Source organism: Miscanthus floridulus, chromosome 8 (genome assembly GCF_019320115.1).
Source record: "Miscanthus floridulus cultivar M001 chromosome 8, ASM1932011v1, whole genome shotgun sequence".
NCBI lineage: Eukaryota > Viridiplantae > Streptophyta > Magnoliopsida > Poales > Poaceae > Miscanthus > Miscanthus floridulus.
Window position 1 is genome coordinate 92,812,886 of NC_089587.1, and position 15,227 is coordinate 92,828,112.

At 53.6% G+C, this 15,227-nt stretch overlaps 1 pseudogene; it reads right to left on the reverse strand.

Moving 5' to 3' along the window:
• Window positions 1–9,549: 9,549 nt before the first annotated feature.
• LOC136472944 (pentatricopeptide repeat-containing protein At3g29230-like) lies at window positions 9,550–12,473 on the reverse strand (annotated as a pseudogene).
• Between the last annotated feature and the right edge of the window lie 2,754 nt (window positions 12,474–15,227).

The window sequence follows — 15,227 nt, forward strand, 5'->3', positions numbered from 1 at the left end:
AAGCACGTGGTCTTCGGTAATTTCTCGTGGGAATTGTTGGGCAAAGAAGTCCCATTGCAAACGTTTGTGCATATGGGCATTCAGCCACATGTTGATAAACCACCACGGGCCTCCTAAGTTGCCGATGGGTTCGCCAAGCAAAAGTTTTTGAGATACTTGATGAAGAAGATGATAAGTGGAGCTCAGAAGGTATCGGCCAAGAGGGAACCTTACACCATTGGCCAAAAGTTCGGCCGCGGGGAGGAAGGCGTTGGTTGGTCCTACTGATCGACCACAGAAGATAAATTTTTCTAACCACATATTCAAGAATGTGGCAGGTTCCCTCTGGCTAACTGTCCCAGTCCTCTGGCATTCTTGAATATATCCTATCCAACCGCCGATGTTGCGGGTATTCACCCTATATTCAGATTTTCTGCCATAGATGGAGCCTTCATCGGCAGTTGAAATGTCCAAGCCAGTGAGCATGTAGACATCGACATGTGTGGGAGTAGCTGGGCCATGTCCAAACATAAAAGTGTTTGTTGTGTCTGACCAGAAATAAGCAGTTGCAATCATCATTGACTCGTTCTTTTGCATATCGGCAATGGATAGCCTAATGCATTGGTCTAGCTTCTGTTCTGCCCAGTGTACTTGCATCGATCTGTTGACCCTCAAGTACCAATCTTTCCATCCTTTGGTGGTTTTGGGCCAAGATCGGAATGTATCTTTCCATAAATTCAGAGAGAAATTTTGGGCTCTAAAAGGGATTCTGTTAACCTCTGCATTAATCAGATCAGTTGGATCTGGGTTGCCCATTGGTCCTAGGCATTGGACATGCGGCTGATCGGTTGGAATAACTAATTTATTGCGAAGTTCCTAAGTTTAGAGGATCCGAAGAACAAAGAAAAAGAGGAAAAATTACCAACTGTATGAACTCGCAAAGACCAGAGGAATCAAGGTAAAAAGTAACGGAAGTGGAACGAACCGCAGGGACGTCGAAGTTGATTGCCATTATCTTGAGGTAGATGGGGGCACGAGCTAGAGACTCGAGGTTGACGCTGGAGAAAAGTTCTTGTTGGTTGAGGCCACGCGGTTGTTCATCGGAGTCGCCGTCGGAAAGAGAGAGTGCCAAAGATTGGAGTCTGAGGGTAGAAGACGAGCGTTCCGGAGAAATCTATTTATAAGCCGCTCGGAGTAGGGGTATTTTGGACTTATCTCTATGCCGCGCGCATGTAGGTCGAGGTGGTTCAGATGGATATGGTAACTGTTCGCACGATAATCAAGGGATTGTACAGATGATTTGATGGCAAGTAATCATGATTTGGAAGAGATCTCGGTGCAGGATATTTTAATTCTGAAAATGGCGGCATTATTATGTTAGGATCTTGCCGATGGATTATTGTTTCGGTATCTTAACCATAATCAGGGCAAGAGTGGTTGGAAATTATGCGATATTTATTGAGGTGTGTAAATCAGGACTAGATTTGATTAGATTTGATGACAGATCAAGTTTTGGCTTGGAGGATGAGTTACGGTAATTGGGCGAAGGCAAACGTTATCTGGAGTAAATTTCGGAGCATTAATGGTTTTATACTCCGAAATTGGGGGGCATGTGTTGACACCGTTTTTTGCACGTGTCAAAATGATCAGAGTGGGCTAATCGGCAAGAGGGAAGTTACTGTATACGCTGACAGCCGATGAAAATCAGCTTGTAAAGATGGTTGCCGATGAATGGTGGTGATCGATGGAAAAGTTGATTTAGACTTGGGCGTTGCCGATAAGGTTGGAGATGTTATTGTCGATGCCGATGAAGGAAGGCTTGAAGACTACTGCTGATGAAACAGGAAGTATGCCGATGGAAAGGAGGTCGGTGAGATTTCCATCGTAATTGAGGCGGACAGGGAAATAGATAGGAGTTGATTTCCTTTTCTATATTTGTTAGAGTATGATTCATGTAAAGGGTCACGTATTTCCTTAGATATGGACTTGGTGTCCTAGTTGTATTTGGTTATGTCTCTTTAGATCAGGGTATAAATATAGATTGAGGGGCAATGTAATAGAGGAATCAATCAATATCAAACCCAATTTTTACTCCTATTTGCATCTACTTACTTTTCGGCGACTTCGTCAATTTGCATATTTTTCCTTTTTACGACTTCTCATTGATTCGGCGAGTTGCATCGTTTCAGTGTGACCTTCGGCGATTCTCGAGTTCCGCGTGAGTACCTCTTGGCCGTGACTTCTGGGCGTATCGCTGTTGTCAGGACCAAAGTGCTCGTATCTTCATCCTTGTCGATTACCTCTTGGCCGTGACTTCCGGGCGTATCGCTGTTGTCAGGACCAAAGTGCTCGTATCTTCATCCTTGTCGATTAACAGGTCAAATCGACTGGCACGCTTTGGATATCGATTCGGGTATTAGCCCTTTGTGTTTGCAGATCTACTTTTGCATCAACACCAGGCCACACGGATGTGGTGGTCGTCGCAGAACGTCAAGAATTTTTTGCCGGTGAACTGTGTCCCATTGTCGGTGATGATGGTGTTAGGTACCCCGAACCTATAGATAATGTCAGTGAAGAATAGCACTGCTTGCTCGGATTTGATTTGGTTGATCGGACGAGCCTCGGTCCATTTGGAGAACTTATCGATTGCTACCAGTAGATGGGTGTAGCCCCCGGGGGCCCTCTACAGAGGCCCGACCATGTCGAGCCCCCACACGGCAAACGCCCATGTAATGGGGATGGTTTGAAGGGCCAGGGCCGGGAGGTGCGTCTGCCGAGCATAGTACTGGCATCCCTCGTAGGAGCGTACTAGCTTGGTGGCGTCGGCAACCGCCGTCGGCCAGTAGAACCCTTGGCGGAAAGCGTTTCCGATGAGCATCCGAGGCGCCGCATGGTGCCCACAGGCCCCTGCGTGCAAGTCCCAAAGTAGGGCACGGCCTGCCTCGGTGGTGATGCATCGTTGGAGGACACCGGAGGGACTTCGCCTGTACAATTCGCCATTGCCGAGGACATAAGTTTTGGCTTGCCGCGCAAGCCGTCGGGCTTTGGTCCTGTCACTAGGAAGCTCTCCCTAAGCGAGCCAAGAAAGGAATGGGACTCGCTAGTCCATGTCTTGGTTGGTCTGGGGAGGCTCTGCGTCAACTTCCATGACCTCGGGCTCGGCCGAAGGAGTCTCGGCGGCAAAGGGGGCATCGAGCCCCGCTGTGGGTTCGACCGGTGGGCCCTCCTCTGCTACCGAGCCGTAGTCAATGGAAGGTTTGTGGAGGTCCCTAGCAAAGACGTTCGGTGGGACCGGAGCTCGTGCCGAGGCCATCTTTGCCAATTCATCGGCGGCCTCGTTGTACTTCCGTGCGATGTGGTTGAGTTCGAGACCGTCGAACTTGTCTTCTAGGCGACGTACCAACTTGCAGTATGCCTCCATTTTGGGGCCTGCCCCGGTCTTTGTCAGAGACCCGTCGAAGTACATGGTCCAGCATTCTGTCTGAATTCGAGCAGGTGGTAGTTGGGTGTCGGTCCACTCAGCCACAAAATCGGTCAAGACCTGAGACTTAATCGCTTTCCGAGGCACAAAAGTCAAGGCTTCCCCCATAAGCTCGACGGCCCACTTGGCTATCCTACCCGAGGCCTCCTGGTTATGGACTATTTCTCCCAAGGGGAAAGACGATACCACGGTCACTAGGTGGGACTCGAAGTAGTGACGCAGCTTACGCCGGGCCAGGACTACGGCGTAGACTAGCTTCTGGATGTGGGGGTAGCGTGTTTTGGTCTCAGAGAGCACTTCGCTAATGAAGTAAATAGGTCATTGGATGGGTAGAGCGTACCCTTCTTCCTGCCTCTCTACCACTACGGCGGCGCTGACCACTTGGGTCATTGCGGCGACGTAGAGTAAGAGGGCCTTGTCCCTGGCTGGCGGTACCAGGACGGGAGGATTGGTGAGCAGTGCTTTGAGCCTGTCGAGGGCTTCTTCGGCCTCGGGGGTCTAAGAAAAGCGTTCGGATTTCCTCAAGAGGTGGTACAGAGGCAAGCCTTTTTCGCCGAGGCGCGAGATGAAGCGGCTCAGGGCCACAAGGCATCCCATGACCCTCTGCACTCCCTTGAGGTCTCGGATTGGTCCCATGTTGGTTATGGCCAATACCTTCTCCAGGTTGGCCTCGATGCCACGTTCTGAGACTATGAACCCTAAGAGCATGCCTCGGGGAACCCCGAACACACACTTCTCGGGGTTGAGCTTGATGCCCTTTTCTCTGAGGCATTTGAAGGCTATCTCTAGGTCATCAACGAGATCCCCGGCCTTTCTGGACTTGACCACGATGTTGTCCACATAGGCCTCGACGGTTCACCCAATGTGCTCGCAAAAAACCTAGGTCATGCACCGCTGGTATGTAGCTCATGTGTTTCTGAGGCTGAAAGGCATAGTCACGTAGCAGTACATGCCGAACGGTGTGATAAAAGAAGTCGCAAGCTGGTCGGACTCTTTCATCTTGATTTGATGGTAACCGGAGTACGCATCAAGGAAAGACAGAGTCTCACATCCCGCGGTGGAGTCAATGATTTGATCGATTCAGGGTAATGGGAAGGGGACTTTTGGACAGGCTTTATTCAAACCGGTGTAATCTACACACATCCTCCACTTCCCATTTTTCTTCTTGACCAACACAGGGTTAGCCAACCACTCTGGATGGGATACCTCCTTGATGAATCCGGCCGCCAAGAGCTTCTGCAACTCCTCGCCAATGGTCCTACATTTTTCCTCGTCGAATCGGCGTAGGCGCTGCTTCACCGGCCTGGAGCCGGCCCGGATGTCCAAGGCATGCTCGGCGACCTCCCTCGGTATGCCCGGCATGTCCGAGGGACTCCATGCGAACATATTGGCATTAGCGTGGAGAAAGTCGACGAGCACAGCTTCCTATTTGATGTCGAGATTGGCGCTGATCCTCAGTGCCCGGTCGTCGGGGCACGCAGGGTCGACTGGGACGAGTTTGATGGCCTCCGCAGGCTCGAAAGTCCCGGCTCGACGCTTGGGCTCGGGCAGGTGGCTGCCGAGTCGGTCAAGGTCGACGATGAGGGTCTCGACCTCCACGAGAGCCTTGGCGTACTCGATGCACTCGACGTCGCAGTCATATGCATGTTCGTACGTCGACTCAATCATGATGATGCCGTTGGGACTCGACATCTTGAGCTTGAGGTAGGTGTAGTTGGGGACCGCCATGAACTTGGCATAGCACGGCCGCCCTAGGACGGCATGGTAGGTTCCTTTGAACCCAACCACCTCGAAGGTAAGGACCTCCTTGCGGTAGTTGGAGGGGGTACCGAAGCAAACGGGAAGGTCAATGCGCCCGAGGGGTCGCGTGCGCTTCCCCGGCACGATGCCGTGGAAAGGTGCAGCGTCACCTCGGAGCCATGACCGGTCAATCTCCAGGAGCTCCAGGGTGTTGGCGTAGAGGATGTTGAGGCCGCTGCCTCCGTCCATCAACACCTTGGTGAGTCGGGTGTTGCCGATGATTGGGTCGACAACAAGTGGGTACTGCCCGGGATTCGGGACATGGTCGAGGTGGTCATCCCGATCAAAGGTGATTGCTTCTTGAGACTAGTCGAGGTATCAGGGAGTGGCTACCTTAACTGAGAAGACCTCTCGGCGTTCTCTCTTTCGCTGGCGCGCCGTAAGGCACGCCGAGGGTCCGCCAAAGATCATGAAGGCATTGTGCACCTCAGGGAACCCTTCGTCCTTGTCGTCATCCCAGTCGTCGGCGCCCTTCTTCTTGGTATCATCGTCGGGGAGCCCGAGCTTGGCGTAATAACACCGGAGCATGGTGCAATCCTCGAGGGCATGCCTCACCGAGCCCTGGTGATAAGGGCAGGGCTTCTTTAGCATGTCATCAAAGAGCCCGGGGCCCCTGGGGCCTCAGGGATTCTTGCGTTCTGCGGCCGCGACTAGATCAGCCTCGAGCATCTCCTGCTTCCCCTGGTGACCCTTTTTCTTTTTCCTAGGGAGGTGGGGAGCCGAGGCCTCGGTGGCCTCGTCCCTTCGCTTCCCCTTGGCATCGTTGTTGGGGAAGATGGCTCCAACAGCCTCTTCGCCCGAGGCGAAGTTGGTGGCGATATCGAGGAGTGCGGCAGCTGATCGCGGCACGTTCCGGCCTAACTCTCGGACCAAGTCTCGGCAGGTGGTGCCAGAGAGGAAAGCCTAGATGATTTCTGAGTCGCCGACGCTGGGCAACTCGGTGCAATGTTTGGAGAAGCACCGGATGAAGTCTCGGAGAGACTCGTCCGGTTTCTGGCGACAGCTCTTAAGGTCCTAGGAGCTTCTAGGGCGCACGTATGTGCCCTGGAAGTTCTCGACGAAGACCCTAACCAAGTCGCGCCAGTCATGGATCTGTGAGGGAGGAAGGTGTTCGAGCCAGGCTCGTGCTGAGTCTGACAAGAGCAAGGGGAGGTTGCGGATGATGAGCAGGTCATCGTCCGCGCCGCCTAGCTGACAAGCCAGGCAGTAATCAGCAAGCCAGAGCTCGGGGTTGGTCTCGCCGCTATACTTTGTGAGGTTGGCCGGTTGGCGAAACCGGGCTAGAAACTGAGCGCTGCGGATGGCCCTGCTAAAGACTCGGGGGCCGGGCGGTTCGGGAGAGGGACTGCGGTCCTCCTCACTGTCGTAGCGGGCACCCCAATGCGGATGGTAGCCTTGGGCGGGCCCCTCACTGTCATGGCGCCGTCGTCGGCCAACCACCTCATGGTCGCCCTGCGCCTCGCGTCGGTTGTCGAGGCGGTCGTGGACTGGGGGGACCCTATTGATTGTCAGCACCCGAGCGGGCTCGGGATAAACCGAGGCCTCCCTATCCTACCAATGCGGTGCCAATGGGAGGTCTGAGGCGGCTCCGCGCCGCCGGGAGGCGGAACTCTCGGCCTGCTGCACCACGGTGGTCTCGAGGAGATCCCGGAGCTCGCCACGAACCCGTCGCCCTTCCGTGGTAGAGGGCTCGGGCATCGCGCGCACTAGCATTGCCACAGCCGCGACATTCTGGCTAGCATGATTGAAGATTGGGGGACGATCGTCCCCTTCGTCGTCGTTGATGCGGTGGTGCACGTCGCGAGCCCACCGCCGGGCTCCTCCGCTGTCACCATGGCCCTACTGCTCCTGCTCGAGAGTGTTTCGAAGCTGTTGCAGAAGGAGTTGATCTTGCTCAACCTTGGCCTGAAGCTCACGGAGCTGCTCTAGGTCCGAGCATCGAAGTTGTCCAAGGGCAAGGTTCTCGTTCCATGCTGCCGATGGGACAATGCGTGAGGGCGTGGCATCGCCCGTTCCCTGATGAAGCGGAGTACGGTTGCCTGCCCCCTCGTCCTCATCGCCCATGCTTGGCATCCCAAGTCCAACGTGGAAGCACTCACGAGTGGGATCGTAAGTACCTTCATCATCAGAGTCGGAGTAGCCAAAGCAATAGTCACTCGTGGCCAGGAAGCGGCGCATGGCTTCGGGGTCACGAAGTCTGGAGAAATCCGCTCCTGCCCACGCCTTGTCATCCTCCGAGGAGTCGGCATGGGAGTGAGTCGAAGTCACGGTACTGAAGTCGAGGGCGAAGCGTTGGTGGTGTCCTGAGGGCTCCGCGTGAATGGAAGCGTAGGCATAAGCATAGGAGGCGGCGGCATTTCTCAACCCGAAGGGGTACGGAGATGGTGCCATCGTCGGATCCTGCTTTGCCGGAGCCGGCGCCTCAGGAGGTGGCGGAGCAGAGCTCGATGATGGGGCGTTGCCGCACACCACCAGCGTCTCTCCCTTGTCCAGGCTCAGGCCAGACAGGTCCCCAACCAGGGACCTTATGCCAACAGTTGGGCACGGGATACCGGCGGAGCACGGCGTGTCGTCCTGTGTTCGCGTGGTGTCGACGTGGCCCCACTCGCGTCGCGCCTGGCGAGCGCGACGAGAGCGGCCGCCCGAGCGCCGCCTGCGCCTAGGCTGTGGGTGTGTGACGTCGTCGTCGGTGGGCAGGGCTCAGGGTGTGAGGAGTACCATGTCGTACTCGTGCCCTAGAGACATGAACTATAGGCTCCCAAACCAGACCACCGTGCCGAGACGCAGTGGTCGTACGGGGTCTGCCATCCGGAACTTGTTGGGATGATGAAGCTGACACGCAGAGGCCCCTACCTGGTGCGCCAACTGTCGGTGTTTTGGACCGGCGGGTCCTCAACCAACTAGTAAATTTGTCCTGCGTCCAGTCTGAGAGATTGATCTTGTATTCCTTGCACCGAAGTGCTCGTAGTAGGGGGTTACAAGCAGGGCGAGAGAGTGAGCTAGTCCCAGGTCTCGGCGTGGAGCGGTGCGGGCTACTTGAGACATTGCTCTCAGGCTGCGGGAGAGTGTGCGTGAATTGAGTGAGTGTGTTTGCCCGTCCCCTTCTAATTTCCCGTGTCCCCCCTTTTATAGTTGGAGGGGGACAAGGGTAATACATTCGCTAGTTACACGACGTCGTGCGGACGGAGGCGGCGTGTCCGAGCCCTATAGCCTATTCCTGTGACGGCGTGGCCGACGGTGTGGTCCGTCCTTGAAGTACTGGGGCGACGCGCCGGTCACATCCGATCCTGTGCGTCGTGGGAGCTCCAGCGTTACCTTGAAACGGGCATGGTGGTCGGCGCGCTGGTCACTGTGTGTTGACTGCGCGGGAAGCCGAGGCTCAGTTGGTGCCGAGGCCGAGCCATCGTGGGAGGCTCGACAGACGTGAATCCCGGGGTTACCGAGACCCTGAAGTGGATTGCCGAGGCTTGGAGAGAGTAGTTGGTGTCGTACACTGATTCCGAGGCTATGGTGACCCGGACTTGACCCCCCATGCCGCGTTGTCTCTGGGGCGGGGGTTAGGTGGCACAGTGTAGTGCAGGCACTGATCGTGGGCACAGCACCAGAGCACAATGGCCGGTAATCCCCGCCGTGCCCTGTCCAGGACGGTATGGCGTTGACGTGACTTCCCGTCCCGTCGGCCGCTCCGCAGTGTCGAGCCGTCGTCCAGCTAATATTGCGGGAGTGGTTGACGCGTTAATGGGACGCGACGCGCTGTCAGGGAGACTGGCTGAGGCGAAAGCGACGGGTCGTTGCCGAGCCAGCTCCGAGCGAGACGGAGAATCGACATCCCGTCCGAGGCCTTACGCGCGGGGCCTCGGGCGAGACGGAGAATCGGATCCCTGTCGAGGCCCCTCTTTGCGAGGCCTCGCGCGAGGCGGAGATTTGGCAGGCCGCCGAGGCCTCCCGTACGAGGCTAGGAGCGAGGCGGAGAGCCGGTGGGTTCGGACGAGGCTAGGGTTTAACAAATGGCTTATCCTTTGGCTTTGTTTTTTATGGTGTCTAAGTGATTTCTTTCGATATACGCTCGGGGTACCCTGTTCTACGGTACCCGACAAATATGTTGTTTGTTTCACCATGGCAATCGCCTTATGGGATAAATTTTATGGCTGTAAGGCACAAATGTACATGCCCCGATATCATGCAAAGGCTCCTTCTATTTGCGTTATCCTTTTCTCTCTGTACTCAAGGCAGTAATCAACCAGAACTACTCAGAGTAGCACGTTGAGTACGAACTGATACATATCGATTAGTTATATCAAGGTTAGTACCATTGTCGCCGGCACAATAAGTCCTCAAATAGCTAATTAATCGATGTGATGTCGATTTGAGCAGCTAACCAATTGATGTAAATATATATCCTAGCATAGCAAAAAAAAAAAACATGTACTAAAAGCTAGTTCTAGATGGATATGACGCATCACCCGGACCTGGACTTCGCCGCCATCTGCAGAGGGTACGCCGACGGCTGGAGCGCGGATGTCATCCATGCGCTTGGGGAGAGTTTGGTGCCATACGCACAGATGATAGCATTTGGTTTAAAAGCAGACCTTAAATTATAATCAGTATTCTTCATATCCCAGATAATTCATAAAAAGATTCTGGAATCTTCAAATTAACAGGAACTTCCTCCGGATGTATTTCATCAAGCATCACATACAAATCCCTAACAAGTTTCTGCATGTTATAATACAAAGTTCAAATAAATAAAGCAAAACCTAAAAATGGAAGAAAAAGATTAAAGGACATATAAGTACCTTGGAACTATTGTTTCCCCTGCCAAGAAGGCTCCGACCAAATCTTCTTACTACACAATCTGATAATAGCAGTTGGCAAACAGTAACAGGTTATTGAGCAGACATAGTATATAATGACATTTTATAAAGAGAATTGAGGAATGAATAAAATGCTTGTTGCAACAAATAGCCAAATAATGAGAACCCACCCCACGCTGAGTTGCATATTGCCTCAAACCAGCAGCAGTAATAGACACTTCTTTCGTTTTAAGACTTTATATTTTCATTTAAGTATATAACTGAAATTCTGCACGTCAAGGTGTACCAATCTCACCACGGTTGAGGCTCACCATAAGCAAGCACAGCCGGTTCCACTGGTCACATGATGGATGGCTGCTTTGTTTATGGTTGCATCGCATCATAATTCAGAACCTGGAGGAGAGCACAAGTCTCTGGGATCTGCCGCGGGAATTTCCACCATTTCTTTTTGTAGTATAATCACAAGCATGCCCATATCACTCACTGAACGAGCAGTTCATGGCCAACCGGAACACAGCCAGCACACTTAACATGCGAACTCAGCCTATCAATCATATCAGATATCTGGTCGGACTCTGGGTGCTTTCTGTCCCCAACTGTGAACTCGCAGAACGCCTCATCAAGTTCTATCCAGCTTGAGCCAGCTGTTTTCTGAGACCCTGTTCCTTTCATCTGCACCCTTGACTTCGCCATATCGCTCCACTTCCCAGCCTCTGCATAGATGTTCGACAAGACAGCGTAGTTCCCTGCATTTGAGGGCTGCAAGTTGCTCAGCTCGTTCACTGCCAGTTCTGCATACTCCACGTTCTTGTGCAGTCGGCATGCACTGAGCAAGGACCCCCATATGACCTCATTAGGCTCCCAAGGCATGCTTTTGATCATGTCGACAGCCTCCTTAATGAGCCCTCCACGGCCAAGAAGATCGACCATACAACCATAATGCTCTATCTCAGGCTTAATGCCATAGTCTGTCTCCATGTTGGCAAAGAACCTCCGTCCTTCTTCCACAAGCCCCATGTGCGTGCAAGCACTGAGAACATTGATGAGCGTCACAGCATCATTGATGTGCGTGCAAGCGCTGAGAACATTGATGACACTGAATCCTTTTCAACTATCTCAGTGTCGAAGATGTAGTCGGCTCGGTTAACGCATCCACACTTGCAGAACATGTCCTTCAGGGCATTGCATACAAGGGTTGATCTTCCCAGCTTCCTCTGGCGCACATGACGGTGAATCCTCTTCCCAAGGGCAAGGGAGCCAGACTCAGCACATGCAGCCAGGATACTCACAACTGCAACTACGTCAAGCTCAATGGCAGCCTCCTTCATCTCAGTAAACAACCTGCCTGCTTCCTCCACAAGCCCCTTCTGAGCACACGCTGAGACCATTATGCATGTCACCAAGTTCTTGGCTGGCATCTTATCGAATATAATCCGCGCCATCTCCATGTCGCCCTTCTTACAGTAGGCTGACACCACAGTCGACCAGGACACCACATTCCTCCCCGGCATGCGCTGGAACAGCTCGAAGGCCTCCTCCACCTCCCCAGCTTTGGCATAGCCATCCAGCATCGTGTTCCAGCTCACCGTGTCCGTCTCGGGCATCTCGTCAAACATGCTCCTTGCAGCGTCCACCTCCCCTTGCTGCACCATTGCGGCCATGGCCGTGTTCCAGGACACAACGTTCCGTGTCGTCATTTCGTCGAACACCTTCCTCGCGTCCGAGAGCCCGTCGTTCCTGGAGTACGCATCGATCAGCGCGTTTCCAACGAAGGTATCCTCGACGGACCCGAGCTTGACGACGTGCGCGTGCGCCGCGCGGACGGGCGTGAGGCCCGCAGTGGCTAGAGCCTTGATGAGGAAGGAGTAGGTGAACGTGTCCCGCTGCCGCAACGGCATGTCGACGAACACGGCGAGCGCGGCGTGGGGAAGGGAGTTGAGCGCGTAGGCGCGGAGGAGCGTGTTGGTGAGCAAGGCGGTGCTGGGGGCGAACGGGCTGCTCGGGAGCGCCGCGGCGGAGGAGAAGACGCAGCGGCAGGCGGGGACCCGGCGGAGGAGCGCGTAGGAGGAGATGAGCTTGGACGCGGCGTGCGGGTCCCGGTGGAGCCCCTGCTTGCGGAGCAGCGCGTGGAGCTCCTGCACGTGGCGGAGGCGTGGGAGGCCGTGCGGGAGCGAGGCCAGGTGCTCCTCCACGAGCCGGCGGTGCGACGGCGCGCCGCCCCACTTCGGGGCCGGGCCGCGCAGCGCAATGGATGCGGCAGCGGACATTCGATGCGTCGGCGTCGGTGGCGCCGGCGCCGGCGACGCCTTAGTTAGTGGATGATCGACGGAGAGGTGGGGGTTCTCGACCGGCGAGGAGAGGGTGGGGGAGGGAGCTCGGGCAAGGGGAGGCTTGGCGATGTGGTCTGGCTGGCTGACATGTGGAACCGAGCCAAAACCTTGGACTAGAGGATAAAGTTGGACCGTGTGGTGAACTGGTGACGGGCATGCAGTGGACCATTATTTCCACGGGCCCCTATGGCCTACTTCTGGCCATGCTAAGCATTCTAACGGGTCTGAGACTATCTCCAACAACGCCGATCAAAATACTAGACCTATACAATGATTTGGACCCTTACAGGCAAAAGGTCATGCACCCAAAAAAATCTCTTCTCCAACAGCCAACTGAAAAAGAAAGGAGCGCCCGAGCCTGAGCAGCAGCAGCTGGCCTAGGTAGCAGCGACGGGCCTCTCCACGACAAGCCCCCGGCCTGAGCAGCAGCAACCGCCGCCTCCGGCGGCGTCGGGGCTCCCAGCTCCGACCCCGACAGCGCGTCCTCCACCGCATTCCCGCTGCCTCCGTCCCTCACGGCGGCACCGAGGTCGCGGTCGCCCGTGCCGACCTCGTCCTCTGAGCCCGAATCGTCTGCGGCGTCGGAGAGGCGGCCGAAGCCCTAGGAGTCGAGGATGGCGAGCACCTCCGCGGCCACCCGCTCCGCCTTGCGCCGCTGCGCCGTCACCGTCCGAAGCTGCTCCTCCAGCTCCACCACCTGCAGAGCAGTAGTGACGGGCTCAGAGAAGAGGCACGCTCGGAGGAAGTCAATGGTCATGGTCGTCGTCGCGTCCGCCGCCATCCCCATTGCCGAATCCGAACCTGCATGTGGAGTGTAGCGGTCTCCGAAGCCAAGCAGCGCCGGAGATTTGGGTTGAGGACAGAGAAGACGGAGGGAGGACGCAGATTTGGCTGCCCTCTCTCCTTCTACGCAAAATAGCTGCTCGGAATGGATACTTTGTTGGACGGCGTTCTTTGCGTGAGCGTGATGTATTTTGGGTATGGGTTGCTATATGGGTAAGCTTTTGGAGACAGTCTGAGTGCCCAGGAGGCCAGGATGGATAATGGGAGGGCCCAGGGATGGCAATTCTGCTCGGGTGTATCGTATGTAATGGGTATGTTTCTCGAAAAAAAGTAACGGGTATGGACGTGGAATCATTAACATAGGCCCCGTTCGTTTGGAGGAATTTTGGAGGAATTTGGAAGACCTGATGAATCTGGATGAATTTGTGAGAGGAAAACACTGTTCCGGATGAAAAAAGAAGCGTATCAAGTCGGGTCTAAGAGCACGCGAACGGGTGGATATAAGGTTCTAGTTGTGGGTGTAGGTACGTCGTTTCACCCGTAGGGATGGCAACAGAGTGGATTCAGATCGAATGGAGTCTCTATGGATCTGAACCTGAAACCCAAACTCAAAACTCAAAATCCGATGGTTCCATAGGAGAGGGCCTCGATCTTTACCACTGGAAGGGGAACCCAGAGGTGGTCAGGTGTGTCGTGTGCGGCGAGAGAACGACTGAGATACGAGTCCGGACTCGGAGGGAACGAGTGTTGCTTTTTATTCGACATGTGACCCACCTTATAGATTACTTTGGCCCTGTTCGATTCTCTTATAATCCATCTTTTTAGCTTGTTTTTTTCAGCCAGAACAATATTTTTCTCTCACAATAAATCAGCCGAAACAGTGTTTCAGCTTGTTTTTTCAGCGAAGCAAACGGGGCCTTTATGGTTTCACATTGTGAAGGTAATCTACAGCGCTAATAAAGACCACTTTGTTGTGTAGGACCCATATATATGGAATATTTCGTCTATATACATTACTTATGCCCTTACGGCTATCAAATAATGAACTCATTAGCCCAATACCATCTTGGATGAACACCCTACACTCCATGTTCTATTGTATATATAGTATCGGGTTCATAAACCCGGGATCCCTCGCAGACCGGCTTCCCAACAAAAGGCTCGGCCTAAGTAGATAGCGAGCAACTCATATGTCGGCCCAAGTATCTGAACAAACAGGCCAGGAGGGCAATCCAATCACCGACCGGAAGGTCTGTTCGAGGAGGAGCGGCACCTGTTTTTTGCCTTCGGTCCACCTCGCCGTCCGGAGCGCTCGCCCTGACTCCAGCCGATTTCGGACAGCCTCTCCTACCTGTCACAGAACCGACCAATTTATAAGAGCACAAGTACAAAAACAATCACTGAAACGATCAAATTCTCGAACTTGAGCCCATATAAACCCGGTAGTCAACTGAAATCTCGAAGGATTTCAAACCAACTTGCATACAACCAAGATCACAGTAATTCAACATAACATATCGTACGTTACAACTTTTCGCAGACGTTGCAAATAGATTACATCATCACAAAGTCATCGTTATTACAAAACAAGTCTTGTAAATCATGCGGAAGCAAATAGTTTAACTTACACACCCGAGTTCAAATACACAGACTAGTTTGCTGATCACAACCCACAAAAGCATTCAGATAAGACAACAGAGATTATGCCCATGATCTAGTCTTCATCACCCGCCGGGTGGAGACAATACTTACAGAATCCCTGATATAGAAGGTCATCTGCAACAAGAGGGAATAAACCCTAAGTACGGGAATGTACTTAGCTAGACTTATCCGTCGAAAACCAAAACAAATGACACCAAGGATTATGTATAGCTTAATTTAGTGGATCTAGCTGACACTTTCTTTTTGCGGAAAAGCATAGTAATAATGATCGACTATTAACCTGAACTAGCAGTGACTTTTAGCCATTAACATGTCATCTATATTAGCACCTGTACTAAGCAATCATTTTATTAGGGTGCAAACATTAATAACCATATC